This window comes from Rutilus rutilus, assembly GCF_951802725.1.
Source record: "Rutilus rutilus genome assembly, chromosome: 24".
Taxonomy (NCBI): Eukaryota; Metazoa; Chordata; class Actinopteri; order Cypriniformes; family Leuciscidae; genus Rutilus; species Rutilus rutilus.
Window position 1 is genome coordinate 9,595,483 of NC_140228.1, and position 18,075 is coordinate 9,613,557.

The following is an 18,075-nucleotide window of genomic DNA, read 5'->3' on the forward strand; positions in this document are numbered from 1 at the left end:
TGTTTTGGTAAAAAAACCACGCGCACTGTTTTAGTAATAGTTCACTGTAAACAGCATTGTTTTAGCCAAGCTGTGACATTAACCAGGGATTTTGTAGGTTCATTTCCGACTTGTGACACACTGCTCACGTGCATAATAACGGTGCCATCCGCATACATTTGGATGTTAGTGTCGGGACAAACGGATAGAAGATCATTGATACAACGTAAATAGCAATGGACCCAGAATAGATCCTTGGGGAACACCTGTGGATATACTTAAGGGAGCTGATTTATAATTCTGAACTCGGACATACTGTGTGCGACCGGACAAATATAATTTTATCCACCTCAAAGTCTCTGGAGAAAAATTAAAACCTAATAATTTAGACATAAGAATTCTGTGGTTTAAAGTGTCAAAAGCCTTCGTGAGGTCAAGAAACAGTGCCCCGACAACCCCACCTTTGTCTAAGAGAGACTTAACTTTTTCAGTGAAATAACAATTTGCCATCTCAGTTGAACAGTTTGCTCTGAAGCCAAACTGCATTGGATGCAAAGCAAATGAACTAGTATTTAGATAATCATTGATTTGCACAGCCAACAATTTCTCAGCAACCTTTGAGACTACAGGTAAAATACTAATAGGTCTGTAATAGGTGCCTCCACTTTTAGATATAGGCACTACAGGAGATGACTTCCAAGCACATGGGAACGTCGCCTGAGAAACTAAAAGGTTGACAATTTTGGTGATAGGAGTAACTAGTGATAGTGATAGCTCTTTAAGCATTACTACATCCAAACCAAATATATCTTTTTACTCTGGATGGATTAAGAGATGTAATTGTTATTAAAATGTCTAATTCAGTGACTGCCTTTAAAGTAAAGGCTTGTTCCACTGTATTAGCTAGACAAACTTCTGTGTACTCAGGGGAAAAAACTTTATTTTTGTGAAGTTGTGACTACAGAATCAATAAAATAATGATTAAGTGCTTCGGCCACTTCAGCTGGATTATTAGTCAGCTTCCCATTTCCTATCAATTCAAGTGATGTCCTATCTTTCTTTTTAATCTCCTTTTCATTTATTCAACTAGTTCCAGATTATGCCTTAGCTTTTCTGAGTGTCTTTACCACCTTGTTCCTTAACATAACAAAATGTTGGCTTTCATGACTTAACTTTGATTTATTCGTTTTTAAAGCAAGATCCCGTTCTTTCATCAGTTTTAAAATATCAGAATTTATATCAGAAACTAATACAGTGTGCTTTTTATTTTTAGGACTAAATTTGCAACTAAAATCTTTAATAGTGTGCTCTAATACTTTGGAGAATATTAGTCTGTCTTTCTCCTGATCTTTTCCTATCAATACATCACCCCATTTAATATGATGAACCGCACTTCTGAAGTCATCTAGTTTATGTTTTGAGATGCCATAAGAATCATATTTCATTAATCAATCACACTGTTTTAGTAAATGTTTCAAATTTTCATAAAAACTACTATTTGAAGAGGGAGGACTATAAATTACAATTATTACAAAGGACATTTGTGGTGATAGAATAAGATTCAGGCCAATACATTCCTAATCCATACAATTTGACCAAGCGATTTCATTACACTGGACACCAGTTTTCGCATAGATCATAACTCCCCTTAGAACCAACTCTATTTTTCTTATACAGTTTAAAAGCAGGCACTTCTAATGCTGCTGACGGGGGAATATACATGAAGCCATGTCTCAGATAAACAAAGAACATCTAAATTAGAGTCCAGTAAAAGATGGTGAATTTATTTTCAAGTGATCACCTAAGAGACCCTTTGGCTTAACTTTAGGGTCCCAAATTGTTCATGTTGATTTCCTGTCCGAAAGATCCCCCTGTTACGTACTGCTCCGAGACACGAGGGTAGAAGATCCAAATGCAGTTTTATTTAAAGGGTTAAGCAGAATCGTAATCAAAATCCAGGCAAAGGTCATACACAGGCAGGCAATCAAACAAACAGACAAATCCAGAGGGTGAGGCAGAAACAGGAAAACCAGGACACGGGCAGAGATCAAGAACCAGGAATAACAACGACAACAAAGGAAATGCTCAGAAATGCAGTTGGAATAACGTACAAGACTTCGCAGGGAATGATGAGGTGAACCAGGCTTATATGGGGTGAACTAAACAATATAATGAGACACAGGTGAATGTGATAATCAGGAATGATGAGTCCGGGCAGTGAATTATGGGAATTGTAGTAGTGAGTGAATAATGATAGTCTGATGTGGAGTGCCCTCAGGTGGCTCTCAAGGGCACTCCAGCTGATGACCGTTACACCCCCATGCTGACTGACTCTGAGCTAAAGAACTCCACCAAGGACAGCAACTTGACGGCTGGGTGATCTGGCTCAGGCTCTGGGTCCAGATCTGCTGGAGGGACGAAAGGCTCCACAACATCCACAGCACTACTGTGACAACAGCAGCCGAAGTGTTGTTTCATAGCCTTCCACACGCTCATGAGGAAAGAACGAATTCCTTTCCTCTTCCTACATTCTGTAGGTTTTTCTGAAATCACACAATTGAAAAAACATCTATTAGAAACATCTCTGACCTCAAATTAAACAATGACATAATGACACTTATATTTTACTGTTCAATTATTATCTGCAATGTTACGAATCAAGTAATGCAAATATATTATACGACGGCCCTGCTTCTGCTTAATGCCTGCATAAATGTCCCAAAGTCTTATTTCACAATATTAAGCATTGACATCCAGTTTTTTTCAATGTTTTAAACATGTTTTTTCCCGGTTATACAAATGTTAAGGGGACATTCTGTGTTATAATTTTGCAAATATTATGGGACTGTTACTTTTTAATGTTCTGTCAATGTTCTGAAAAATATGTTAGACAAACGTCCAACTAAAATATTTTGGAAATAATTTTGGAAAGAAAATTTCAGCTAAATTTTGCTGAGCAACAGTTAATATGACTAGACCTTATCCTGTTAAAAGCTTGAAGCAGTCTTATGCACAAAATCTGTATCCGTACACTTTACACCCCCCAGCCTTATTTCAATCTCACCTGTTGAGTTCTTGTTCGCAGGAGAAGCCTCCATGGCACCCTGGGTTGTTAGGCCAGTCGTGGTCACTGTTGGCTCCACAGGAACTTGACCTGGCAGCGGAGGGCACATCATCTCTTGGAGGCTGTCGGAGCACCACTCGACGCTGTACGTCCCTCTGCTGCTGAGGCTCAACTCTCCACATGACCGCCTGGATGGACATCCATCATCTGGGCTCTGCTGGCTGCCGCTCTTCCTCTTCCTGTAAGCCTGATCTGTGAACACAGAGAAAGAAAACTCAGAAGACAGAGGAGCTAAATCATCAGAGCTGAGACTACAAACCTCCAGACCAGCCGTCTGAGCGGAAGCAGCTCCCCTGGATCTGGAGCGGCCTGAGGCTGGAATATTTCAGACATCACATAGTTAGTTATGTTTTGATAATAATCAATGATCAATGTCAGTGGTCAATTACAAATTGTTACAATAGTTACTCAAATTGAAAGGTTTATTTCACATGCAAGGAATCAAATACATGTGATCACTTAGCTGGGAAAATTGGCAGATCAAATGGGTTAACGTTACCTCACACTAGTTTCTGCACATTAATTTAGTCCATCATCATACCATAACATACCATAAACAAATGAAAAACTAGAGCACTCACCTCTTCTTTCACCCATGTGAGCCATCAACGTCCTCCTCCAACCTGCAATAGAAACAATATAAAATACAATACAAAAACAATAATACAATACAACCCTCCTCTGAAATACTACCAAAAGAAATCAAATAATAAATAAATAAAACAAAAATAATCAAATTAAACACAAAATTAAATAAAACTACAAACTCCTAGTTTAACTCCCAAATAATAACAATTAGATAAAAGCGTCCTCAGAAATAATATGAATATGAAAAAAGGAAAGGATATATCCTCCGATCTACTCCTTCTAGGATATAATAGGTTTTCTCTCAGGAATTCTCCGAATAGCTTCAAAATCGCAAGATCTGCACAGAAAATACTCGGCAAAAGTCTCTGAATTCGCCGCGTCTCTCAACCAACAGATAGCGATGTTTGAGTGTATATTTTTGATTTTGAAGCCAGAATTCATAATACGCGTCGCTATAGCAACTAAAATTCGAATCATCATCGCACGCACACCTGAAGTCGGCATCAATTAATCTACTTATACTTGCAAAACACCCCGATGTACATGCGAAAATGTCATCAAAACAAATCAAACTATCCGGACATAAATACAAAAGATGGAGTATTTGCATGCTGATGATGACTAGTGACGTTTAAAGCCCGACACGCGCGCTTCTGAAAGGCTTGTTGTATGTGTGTGTGTGTGTGTGTGTGTGTGTGTGTGTGTGTGTGTGTGCCTCCAGGTATATTAGGTAAGCATTCTCTTGGTCGGCGTTACGTCACAAATCATGTGACCTGCGTAGCAACAAGCCACCGCCATGTTTGAAGGGTAAAACAAACCGAAGGCAAAGCCCGAGGCAAATCAAAAAGGTATCTATTCACAGAAGTTTTGCTGTGGATTATGTCAGTTATGGATACTAACGGACTACTTTGTATTAATGATGAATGATATCTGTGTATACGAATGTATGTCGGTGGTGAGAAGTAATAAAACACTCATGTAAAGCGCTTTAATTGTGACTAGCTACATGTCTGTGAAAGGCACTATATGAATAACGTTACAGATCTTCTATTACAGAATGTCTTATCAGTAGACAGTCTCCTAGCGTCTGTAAAAAAAAAAAATATTGCATCACATTAAGTGTATTGTGACTGTCAAAACATTTTAGTAACTAAACTGAATTTTATTAGGTTTAGTGACAGCATGTTACAATGTTTACATGGTACAATTTCTGGTAAGCTAACGTTACGCTTTTTTATTATTTCAATTCAATTATTGGGATTTGATTTAATACTGACTCATTTGGATAAATATTAGGTAGTCTACGCAAGATAGGCATTCATTTTTCTCAAGAAAAAACAACTCACCTAATGCTGTAAACATACAGAGAGCCCCATCAGCTGGCAGTATTATTTATATTTAGCAAAATACTCCCTATAGCTCTTTTTTCTAGCCAACTACGTGCTTTAGCCTATATTATGGTCATCAAATGGATTTCCTGAGGTAAATGTAATGTGACATAATTGTTCTCCAGCTGTTTTATTGACCCCTTTGTTTGATTGATTGGTCGATATTATGTATGAGGAATATACATTTCGGTAAGTTGTAACGTTACTGTTTCTTTCAACATTGTTCATTCGTGTTTATTTACTGTTAGCTAGTAGAGATGATCGGTTCACGTGCCGCTAGGGATCTGTCGCGTCACATTTACAAGCGCCAAAACGCTATTTCTTGTCTGAATTAAATTAAATAATAAAAGTGACAGAATCTGAGAGCTGAGATTTTTATATATCATAAGTAACCTGCTCTGTCTAGTCTGTCGGTCTCCGTGTCCTCTATGCTTCGCGATTTTTCTGTGCGTGAGAAAATGGATGTGTGGCGTGAAAGCGTGTGAAACGTTGCGTGAGAGTTGGCAGCTCTGGACTGAGTCCTACACTTGCAGTCATGTTTAAATACCCATCAAGCATCGATTACATTAACTATGTTCATTCAAAAGCATTGTGTTACACAGTGGCTGTAATGAACTCAGTCTGTCAGTGGCACAGCTTGTACAGTGTCAGTGAGGGACACAGTTTTTTCTAAAGCCAAAAAAGGCTAACTGCAGAAATGTATCAGTTGCCTCGCTAGGAATCAAATAAAAGGAGAGGTCACTCATTTTTACGCTGTTGTTGGTGCAACCAACAACACAAGTTTTCCGGCATGATTTGCAACCAAAGGAAAAGAGTTCGGCGCTCGTTTGTCTTCCGCTTCGTGTGTTGCAGTTGGCGGGCGCTTGTTTGTTTTACCCTTCGCCGCGGTTGCTTTGCGCGCGCAGTGCATTATGGGAGCACAAGTCCCGGATGTCCGAAATCTGTATCCGTACACTTTACACCCCCCAGCCTTATTTCAATCTCACCTGTTGAGTTCTTGTTCGCAGGAGAAGCCTCCACGGCACCCTGGGTTGTTAGGCCAGTCGTGGTCACTGTTGGCTCCACAGGAACTTGACCTGGCAGCGGAGGGCACATCATCTCTTGGAGGCTGTCGGAGCACCACTCGACGCTGTACGTCCCTCTGCTGCTGAGGCTCAACTCTCCACATGACCGCCTGGATGGACATCCATCATCTGGGCTCTGCTGGCTGCCGCTCTTCCTCTTCCTGTAGGCCGGACCTGTGAACACAGAGAAAGAAAACTCAGAAGACAGAGGAGCTAAATCATCAGAGCTGAGACTACAAACCTCCAGACCAGCCGTCTGAGCGGAAGCAGCTCCCCTGGATCTGGAGCGGCCTGAGGCTGGAATATTTCAGACATCACATAGTTAGTTATGTTTTGATAATAATCAATGATCAATGTCAGTGGTCAATTACAAATTGTTACAATAGTTACTCAAATTGAAAGGTTTATTTCACATGCAAGGAATCAAATACATGTGATCACTTAGCTGGGAAAATTGGCAGATCAAATGGGTTAACGTTACGTCACACTAGTTTCTGCACATTAATTTAGTCCATCATCATACCATAACATACCATAAACAAATGAAAAACTAGAGCACTCACCTCTTCTTTCACCCATGTGAGCCATCAATGTCCTCCTCCAACCTGCAATAGAAACAATATAAAATACAATACAAAAACAATATTACAATACAACCCTCCTCTGAAATACTACCAAAAGAAATCAAATAATAAATAAATAAAACAAAAATAATCAAATTAAACACAAAATTAAATAAAACTACAAACTCCTAGTTTAACTCCCAAATAATAACAATTAGATAAAAGCGTCCTCAGAAATAATATGAATATGAAAAAAGGAAAGGATATATCCTCCGATCTACTCCTTCTAGGATATAATAGGTTTTCTCTCAGGAATTCTCAGAATATCTTCAAAATCGCAAGATCTGCACAGAAAATACTCGGCAAAAGTCTCTGAATTCGCAGCGTCTCTCAACCAACAGATAGCGATGTTTGAGTGTATATTTTTGATTTTGAAGTCAGAATTCGTAACCATAGACTGTCGCTATAGCAAATAAAATTCGAATCATCATCGCACGCATGATGGGGGCGTGTCAGTGAAAAAAACATGGTGGAATAGAGTGGTGCAGAGCCATAGAGATGAACGCAACTTTGATGTATTTTGAAGCCTAAATGCAGTAACGTTAGCCAGGAGTAAAATACTAAATGCTATAACGAACTACACCACGGTCTCACGACTTCAGTGCCACCACCACTAAGCTTCACACAACTCTTTTAGTTTATATATATATATATATATATATATATATATATATATATATATATATATATATATATATATATATATAAACATTTTCCCATAAAGTTTAAGTTTTAATAGTTTATAAGAGCACAATTATAAGCATAACGAGAATGTAAACGCGGACTGAGCATAACGTTACCTGTTCGCTGTGATGACGTTTAATCTCCTCGACTGCCTCTGTAGTCCCACCGTCTTATGAAACTTACATTGTTTGAAAATATTGATTAGAATATTTATATAAAACAGATATGTTTCTAACTCTGCGTATCTGAATTTTTGTGTAGCTGGCAGTGTATAGGAATTTACTCTAATTCTACATGTTTTCACTGTTATACGGTAGGGGGCGCTATGACACATCTTCTAGGACAGAATCTCCGGGACGGGTCAAAACACAGGAGAAGAAGAAGCTGAAACAAGTGATAGAAGATTGTTTGCTCAAATGTAAATAACGTGATCGTCAAACATTAAACAGCGTGTGAATCTAAACTGCTTAATATTACCAAATGAAATGAAGCGTAACCAATGAAGAGAAAACGACTGTGAAGCTTTGGGGGTGTTGGACTCGATCTACTCCATCTGTGTTTTGATCATCGTTCTGAATCTGATCAAGGCGTAGTGTTTGAAAAAAATGTGATTTTCTCAGCTTTTTTTGTTTAAAATGTTGCCTTTCTTTATGAAACTTACCGACATTCAGGTTTTGATTAAAAAAAAAAGAATGCATGAAGCTAATAAAATGTTTTTAAAATTAAAGTACAGTTAAAGGTATTTTTCAAGTATAAACCAATAATATCTACATTTGAACATAGTAGTATACTGCAAATGCAAAAATAACAAATAGTAAACTATAAGTATAATGTTATGTTCACTTAAAGAAAACTTAAAAGTATACTTGCAGTATAAACTACTAAACTAGTAGTTTACTGAGAGCACACTTCAGTGTGTACTTTCATCAACTAAAAAATGTACTACTTGTATTAAAATAGTAAACTACTAGTGTACTCATAAGTTCACTTGTAGAACAGATGCATTACAAATGAGAAACCTAGTTGTGTACTTAAAGTTTACTACTCTTACACTTATAGTACACTTAAACATATACTTATATACAAAAAGTGGGCCAATTTAGTCTCAAACCGTATTGAAATTGTTCACTTACATGTTTACTACAATTTTCAAGACTTGAGACCTGAATCTTTCTAATAATACGTAATATTATTAATTAAGAAAAGAAAATGAAAACAGAGGCTGACTCGCAGCACTAGCATAATCTAGCATAATAGCTGACTGGTTTTTTTTACAATGGAGAGGGCTGTCATGAACCTAATTTTCCTATTCTTTGAAAGAATTTATTTAAAGGGATCATGTCACACTTTTTATAATCCGACTAAGATCCACTTATAATGTTTGTCAAGATTTTTATTGAGCTGAATGATGACAGCACTGTTTTCTGCAGAGCTGCTTTACAGCTGAATGGAACTCATTACATAATTGATGAACTTTACACAATTACTGAACTGAATCAACTATGAACCGACTCCAGCTGAATAATGACACTACTGTCTTAGAGCTGAATCTTAGAGAATTGAATTGTGTTTGCATTATTGATCCTTATCTTTCAGTTTATCACTGTAAAGCTGCTTTGAAACAATCTCTATTGTATGAAGTGCTGTATAAATAAAAGATGATCGTCTTAACTTTAAATGTTTTTATTTTATTTCTGTACCTTTTTTTGTATTAACAAGACATAGCTGCTTATACAAAGTAAGAGACAATGACATATATATACACACAAATACAAATATTAAAGTACAAATAAAGGGTAGGAAAAAAACGACTATATTTATACATCTACATATTTTGCTGTGCAAAATCATACTATTATACAAACATTGTTTTTAAAACAAAGCAAATATGGCTGTGATGACTTCTTTCCAGTCTTGCAGTCTCTCATGTTTATTTGTTCATAGAGACAGTGCATATTAATAAACACAAAGCATCTTATATTAATACAAACACACAAAAGAGAAAGAAAAAAAACGAACAACAAAAAAAACAAGTACATGATTCCATGCGAAAATCAGTCTAAACATATACAGTGCATAAGAGGTCAGAAAAATAGCGACAGGAGAAAGCAAATAACTAAGAGCAATTATTACAAAGAAGAATGACTAAAATCTGAATAGTAAGATACTAATGTTGACAGTGCTGAGTAGTGAGTAAAATAACTTCAAACTTAAAAGAACCGTATGTATCCAGTCTTCTAATTATTGATGGAGTTCTTTCCCTTGCGGCTTTGAATGAAAATACAGACTGGCTAAATTAACTTTTTCTGAGAGGAATAATGCAGTTCCCTCTTTCTCCACCCGTTGTGGACAGATGTGCAGTTGTTCTAACGTTAACATACAGTTTAACGGGGAAGACAGGACTTAAACATAAGACAAACATCTACATATTTGATCAGGTTATCCCAACTTAGCAAATTGTATTTTTTTAGTATCGAGCAACGATGAAAATTAACAGATTTTTTTATCAAGAATTTTTAGTGATTGTTTATACAGAAACTCCAATGGTTTTAGAGTAGTTGTACTCTCTTGTGACCAGGTTGTTAGACCTGATATGAGAGATACATAGAACATAGCGGCCTCTGTTGACATATAATCTCATATATATCTAAAATCTGACAGACTAAATTTGGCCCGGTTACAGACCTTTTTAACTTGAGCCTTAAATGAAAGTCTGGAATCAATCACAACTCCAAGGTACTTCAGATATTCAGATACAACTAGTAGCCTTTCCCCTGATTCGACCACATCTGGTACTACACTTGAGCTATTTGTTTTGGTCAAAAAAACACGCGCACTGTTTTAGTAATAGTTCACTTCACTGTAAACAGCATTGTTTTAGCCAAGCTGTGACATTAACCAGGGATTGTGTAGGTTCATTTCCGACTTGTGACACACTGCTCACGTGCATAATAACGGTGTCATCCGCATACATTTGGATGTTAGTGTCGGGACAAACAGATAGAAGATCATTGATATACAACGTAAATACCAATGGACCCAGAATAGATCCTTGGGGAACACCTGTGGATATACTTAAGGGGGCTGATTTATAATTCTGAACTCGGACATACTGTGTGCGACCGGACAAATATAATTTTATCCACCTAAAAGTCTCTGGAGAAAAATTAAAACCTAATAATTTAGACATAAGAATTCTGTGGTTTAAAGTGTCAAAAGCCTTCGTGAGGTCAAGAAACAGTGCCCCGACAACCCCACCTTTGTCTAAGAGAGACTTAACTTTTTCAGTGAAATAACAATTTGTCATCTCAGTTGAACAGTTTGCTCTGAAGCCAAACTGCATTGGATGCAAAGCAAATGAACTAGTATTTAGATAATCATTGATTTGCACAGCCAACAATTTCTCAGCAACCTTTGAGACTACAGGTAAAATACTAATAGGTCTGTAATAGGTGTCTCCACTTTTAGATATAGGCACTACAGGAGATGACTTCCAAGCACATGGGAATGTCGCCTGAGAAACTAAAAGGTTGACAATTTTGGTGATAGGAGTAACTAGTGATAGTGATAGCTCTTTAAGCATTACTACATCCAAACCAAATATATCTTTTTACTCTGGATGGATTAAGAGATGTAATTGTTCTTAAAATGTCTAATTCAGTGACTGCCTTTAAAGTAAAGGCTTGTTCCTCTGTATTAGCTAGACAAAATTCTGTGTACTCAGGGGAAAAAACATTATTTTTGTGAAGTTGTGACTACAGAAGCAATAAAATAATGATTAAGTGCTTCGGCCACTTCAGCTGGATTATTATTCATCTTCCCATTTCCTATCAATTCAAGTGATGTCCTATCTTTCTTTTTAATCTCCTTTTCATTTATTCAACTAGTTCCAGATTATGCCTTAGCTTTTCTGAGTGTCTTTACCACCTTGTTCCTTAACATAACAAAATGTTGGCTTTCATGACTTAACTTTGATTTATTAGTTTTTAAAGCAAGATCCCGTTCTTTCATCAGTTTTAAAATATCAGAATTTATCCAGGGGACAGTGTGCTTTTTATTTTTATGACTAAATTTGCAACTAAAATCTTTAATAGTGTGCTCTAATACTTTGGAGAATATTAGTCTGTCTTTCTCCTGATCTTTTCCTATCAATACATCACCCCATTTAATATGATGAACCGCACTTCTGAAGTCATCTAGTTTATGTTTTGGGATGCCATAAGAATCATATTTCATTAATCAATCACACTGTTTTAGTAAATGTTTCAAATTTTCATAAAAACTACTATTTGAAGAGGGAGGACTATAAATTACAATTATTACAAAGGACATTTGTGGTGATAGAATAAGATTCAGGCCAATACATTCCTAATCCATACAATTTGACCAAGCGATTTCATTACAGTAAAAGATGTTGAATTTATTTTCAAGTGATCACCTAAGAGACCCTTTGGCTTAACTTTAGGGTCCCAAATTGTTCATGTTGATTTCCTGTCCGAAAGATCCCCCATGCTGACTGACTCTGAGCTAAAGAACTCCACCAAGGACAGCAACTTGACGGCTGGGTGATCTGGCTCAGGCTCTGGGTCCAGATCTGCTGGAGGGACGAAAGGCTCCACAACATCCACAGCACTACTGTGACAACAGCAGCCGAAGTGTTGTTTCATAGCCTTCCACACACTCATGAGGAAAGAACGAATTCCTTTCCTCTTCCTACATTCTGTAGGTTTTTCTGAAATCACACAATTGAAAAGACATCTATTAGAAACATCTCTGACCTCAAATTAAACAATGACATAATGACACTTATATTTTACTGTTCAATTATTATCTGCAATGTTACGAATCAAGTAATGCAAATATATTATACGACGGCCCTGCTTCTGCTTAATGCCTGCATAAATGTCCCAAAGTCTTATTTCACAATATTAAGCATTGACATCCAGTTTTTTTCAACGTTTTAAACATGTTTTTTCTGGGTTATACAAATGTTAAGAGAACATTTTGTTTTATAATTTAAACATTATGGGACCATTACTTTTGAATGTTCTGTCAATGTTCTGAAAAATATGTTAGACAAACGTCCAACTAAAATATTTTGGAAATAATTTCAGAAAGAAAATTTCAGCTAAATTTTGCTGAGCAACGGTTAATATGACTAGACCTTAACCTGTTAAAAGCTTGAAGCAGTCTTATGCACGAAATCTGTATCCGTACACTTTACACCCCCCAGCCTTATTTCAATCTCACCTGTTGAGTTCTTGTTCGCAGGAGAAGCCTCCACGGCACCCTGGGTTGTTAGGCCAGTCGTGGTCACTGTTGGCTCCACAGGAACTTGACCTGGCAGCGGAGGGCACATCATCTCTTGGAGGCTGTCGGAGCTCCACTCGACGCTGTACGTCCCTCTGCTGCTGAGGCTCAACTCTCCACATGACCGCCTGGATGGACATCCATCATCTGGGCTCTGCTGGCTGCCGCTCTTCCTCTTCCTGTAAGCCGGACCTGTGAACACAGAGAAAGAAAACTCAGAAGACAGAGGAGCTAAATCATCAGAGCTGAGACTACAAACCTCCAGACCAGCCGTCTGAGCGGAAGCAGCTCCCCTGGATCTGGAGCGGCCTGAGGCTGGAATATTTCAGACATCACATAGTTAGTTATGTTTTGATAATAATCAATGATCAATGTCAGTGGTCAATTACAAATTGTTACAATAGTTACTCAAATTGAAAGGTTTATTTCACATGCAAGGAATCAAATACATGTGATCACTTAGCTGGGAAAATTGGCAGATCAAATGGGTTAACGTTACCTCACACTAGTTTCTGCACATTCATTTAGTCCATCATCATACCATAACATACCATAAACAAATGAAAAACTAGAGCACTCACCTCCTCTTTCACCCATGTGAGCCATCAACGTCCTCCTCCAACCTGCAATAGAAACAATATAAAACACAATACAAAAACAATAATACAATACAACCCTCCTCTGAAATACTACCAAAAGAAATCAAATAATATATAAAACAAACAAAAATAATCAAATTAAACACAAAATTAAATAAAACTACAAACTCCTAGTTTAACTCCCAAATAATAACAATTAGATAAAAGCGTCCTCAGAAATAATATGAATATGAAAAAAGGAAAGGATATATCCTCCGATCTACTCCTTCTAGGATATAATAGGTTTTCTCTCAGGAATTCTCAGAATATCTTCAAAATCGCAAGATCTGCACAGAAAATACTCGGCAAAAGTCTCTGAATTCGCAGCGTCTCTCAACCAACAGATAGCGATGTTTGAGTGTATATTTTTGATTTTGAAGTCAGAATTCATAATACGCGTCGCTATAGCAACTAAAATTCGAATCATCATCGCACGAAGTCGGCATCAATTAATCTACTTATACTTGCAAAACACCCCGATGTACATGCGAAAATGTCATCAAAACAAATAAAACTATCCGGACATAAATACAAAAGATGGAGTATTTGCATGCTGATGATGACTAGTGATGTTTAAAGCCCGACACGCGCGCTTCTGAAAGGCTTGTTGTATGTGTGTGTGTGTGTGCCTCCAGGTATATTAGGTAAGTATTCTCTTGGTCGGCGTTACGTCACAAATCATGTGACCTGCGTAGCAACAAGCCACCGCCATGTTTGAAGGGTAAAACAAACCGAAGGCAAAGCCCGAGGCAAATCAAAAAGGTATCTATTCACAGAAGTTTTGCTGTGGATTATGTCAGTTATGGATACTAACGGACTACTTTGTATTAATGATGAATGATATCTGTGTATACGAATGTATGTCGGTGGTGAGAAGTAATAAAACACTCATGTAAAGCGCTTTAATTGTGACTAGCTACATGTCTGTGAAAGGCGCTATATGAATAACGTTACAGATCTTCTATTACAGAATGTCTTATCAGTAGACAGTCTCCTAGCGTCTGTAAAAAAAATAATATTGCATCACATTAAGTGTATTGTGACTGTCAAAACATTTTAGTAACTAAACTGAATTTTATTAGGTTTAGTGACAGCATGTTACAATGTTTACATGGTACAATTTCTGGTAAGCTAACGTTACGCTTTTTTATTATTTCAATTCAATTATTGGGATTTGATTTAATATTGACTCATTTGGATAAATATTAGGTAGTCTACGCAAGATAGGCATTCATTTTTCTCAAGAAAAAACAACTCACCTAATGCTGTAAACATACAGAGAGCCCCATCAGCTGGCAGTATTATTTATATTTAGCAAAATACTCCCTATAGCTCTTTTTTCTAGCCAACTACGTGCTTTAGCCTATATTATGGTCATCAAATGGATTTCCTGAGGTAAATGTAATGTGACATAATTGTTCTCCAGCTGTTTTATTGACCCCTTTGTTTGATTGATTGGTCGATATTATGTATGAGGAATATACATTTCGGTAAGTTGTAACGTTACTGTTTCTTTCAACATTGTTCATTCGTGTTTATTTACTGTTAGCTAGTAGAGATGATCGGTTCACGTGCCGCTAGGGATCTGTCGCGTCACATTTACAAGCGCCAAAACGCTATTTCTTGTCTGAATTAAATAAAATAATAAAAGTGACAGAATCTGAGAGCTGAGATTTTTATATATCATAAGGAACCTGCTCTGTCTAGTCTGTCGGTCTCCGTGTCCTCTATGCTTCGCGATTTTTCTGTGCGTGAGAAAATGGATGTGTGGCGTGAAAGCGTGTGAAACGTTGCGTGAGAGTTGGCAGCTCTGGACTGAGTCCTACACTTGCAGTCATGTTTAAATACCCATCAAGCATCGATTACATTAACTATGTTCATTCAAAAGCATTGTGTTACACAGTGGCTGTAATGAACTCAGTCTGTCAGTGGCACAGCTTGTACAGTGTCAGTGAGGGACACAGTTTTTTCTAAAGCCAAAAAAGGCTAACTGCAGAAATGTATCAGTTGCCTCGCTAGGAATCAAATAAAAGGAGAGGTCACTCATTTTTACGCTGTTGTTGGTGCAACCAACAACACAAGTTTTTCGGCATGATTTGCAACCAAAGGAAAAGAGTTCGGCGCTCGTTTGTCTTCCGCTTCGTGTGTTGCAGTTGGCGGGCGCTTGTTTGTTTTAGCCTTCGCCGCGGTTGCTATGCGCGCGCAGTGCATTATGGGAGCACAAGTCCCGGATGTCCGAAATCTGTATCCGTACACTTTACACCCCCCAGCCTTATTTCAATCTCACCTGTTGAGTTCTTGTTGGCAGGAGAAGCCTCCACGGCACCCTGAGTTGTTAGGCCAGTCGTGGTCACTGTTGGCTCCACAGGAACTTGACCTGGCAGCGGAGGGCACATCATCTCTTGGAGGCTGTCGGAGCTCCACTCGACGCTGTACGTCCCTCTGCTGCTGAGGCTCAACTCTCCACATGACCGCCTGGATGGACATCCATCATCTGGGCTCTGCTGGCTGCCGCTCTTCCTCTTCCTGTAGGCCGGACCTGTGAACACAGAGGAAGAAAACTCAGAAGACAGAGGAGCTAAATCATCAGAGCTGAGACTACAAACCTCCAGACCAGCCGTCTGAGCGGAAGCAGCTCCCCTGGATCTGGAGCGGCCTGAGGCTGGAATATTTCAGACATCACATAGTTAGTTATGTTTTGATAATAATCAATGATCAATGTCAGTGGTCAATTACAAATTGTTACAATAGTTACTCAAATTGAAAGGTTTATTTCACATGCAAGGAATCAAATACATGTGATCACTTAGCTGGGAAAATTGGCAGATCAAATGGGTTAACGTTACCTCACACTAGTTTCTGCACATTAATTTAGTCCATCATCATACCATAACATACCATAAACAAATGAAAAACTAGAGCACTCACCTCTTCTTTCACCCATGTGAGCCATCAATGTCCTCCTCCAACCTGCAATAGAAACTATATAAAACACAATACAAAAACAATAATACAATACAACCCTCCTCTGAAATACTACCAAAAGAAATCAAATAATAAATAAATAAAACAAAAATAATCAAATTAAACACAAAATTAAATAAAACTACAAACTCCTAGTTTAACTCCCAAATAATAACAATTAGATAAAAGCGTCCTCAGAAATAATATGAATATGAAAAAAGGAAAGGATATATCCTCCGATCTACTCCTTCTAGGATATAATAGGTTTTCTCTCAGGAATTCTCTGAATATCTTCAAAATCGCAAGATCTGCACAGAAAATACTCGGCAAAAGTCTCTGAATTCGCCGCGTCTCTCAACCAACAGATAGCGATGTTTGAGTGTATATTTTTGATTTTGAAGTCAGAATTCGTAACCATAGACTGTAAAAAAATTGTTCGTAACACGCGTCGCTATAGCAACTAAAATTCGAATCATCATCGCACACACACCTGAAGTCGGCATCAATTAATCTACTTATACTTGCAAAACACCCCGATGTACATGCGAAAATGTCATCAAAACAAATAAAACTATCCGGACATAAATATAAAAGATGGAGTATTTGCATGCTGATGATGAATAGTGACAAGTTGGGGGCGTGTCAGTGAAAAAAACGTGGTGGAATAGAGTGGTGCAGAGCCATAGAGATGAACGCAACTTTGATGTATTTTGAAGCCTAAATGCAGTAGCCAGGAGTAAAATACTAAATGCTATAACGAACTACACCACAGTCTCACGACTTCAATGTCACCACCACTAAGCGTCACACAACTCTTTTAGTTTTTATCAAAAAAAAAAAAAAAAACATTTTCCCATAAAGTTTAGAGTTTTAATAGTTTATAAGAGCACAATTATAAGCATAACGAGAATGTAAAAGTGGACTGAGCATACCTGTTCGCTGTGATGACGTTTAATCTCCTCGACTTCCTCTGTAGTCCCATAGCACTTGTTAGCAAGCCTTTTTCAAGACACATAACAGCTTTAAAAAATCACGAGTGTGGTAATACCCTATGGGTAATACTGATGTATTTTATGTCGTAGAATAAAACGTGAAAGTATCTTGAGCTTGTGTTCACCTCTTATTTCAGTAATTTACCCAAAAACCCATTAAAAAAACCGACTTCGGGGTGATGGAACGTCATCTGCACAACAATATTTATAGGTATTTAGCAGTGACATTGTCAGGCTTTTTTATTTACCCTGCACAAAATATAATGGCATTGTAATTTTACAATAAAATAGCCTACGATTAAGTTTACAGTGACTTCATAAATTAATTAAAAACATTAAAACACCTGATTCACATTCCTTGTTCTTAATTATTAGTAAATACCTCGTAAATACGAACCCCACAGGAGGACTTGAACGCATCATAAACTCCTGTTCCTCCACAGTTGAAGGATTACAGAAATCACAGATGTTTTAACAAGATTACAGCACCCTCTAGTGTCAAATTTAATAAGCACTTTTAATGTCAAACAGAGTGTGATAAAAGATCTTTTACTGCTCACCTCCCTTGTTTTGAATAAATTCACTAATACCTTCACATTTCACGCTATTCGTCAGTTGGACACTTATGAAGTTGTTAAACAGCCTTTTATCATATAAACACTCTCTGGGCTGTACTCGCTCACGCTGAAGAGGAACTCTTTCTGTCAGCCGACTTCCTGTT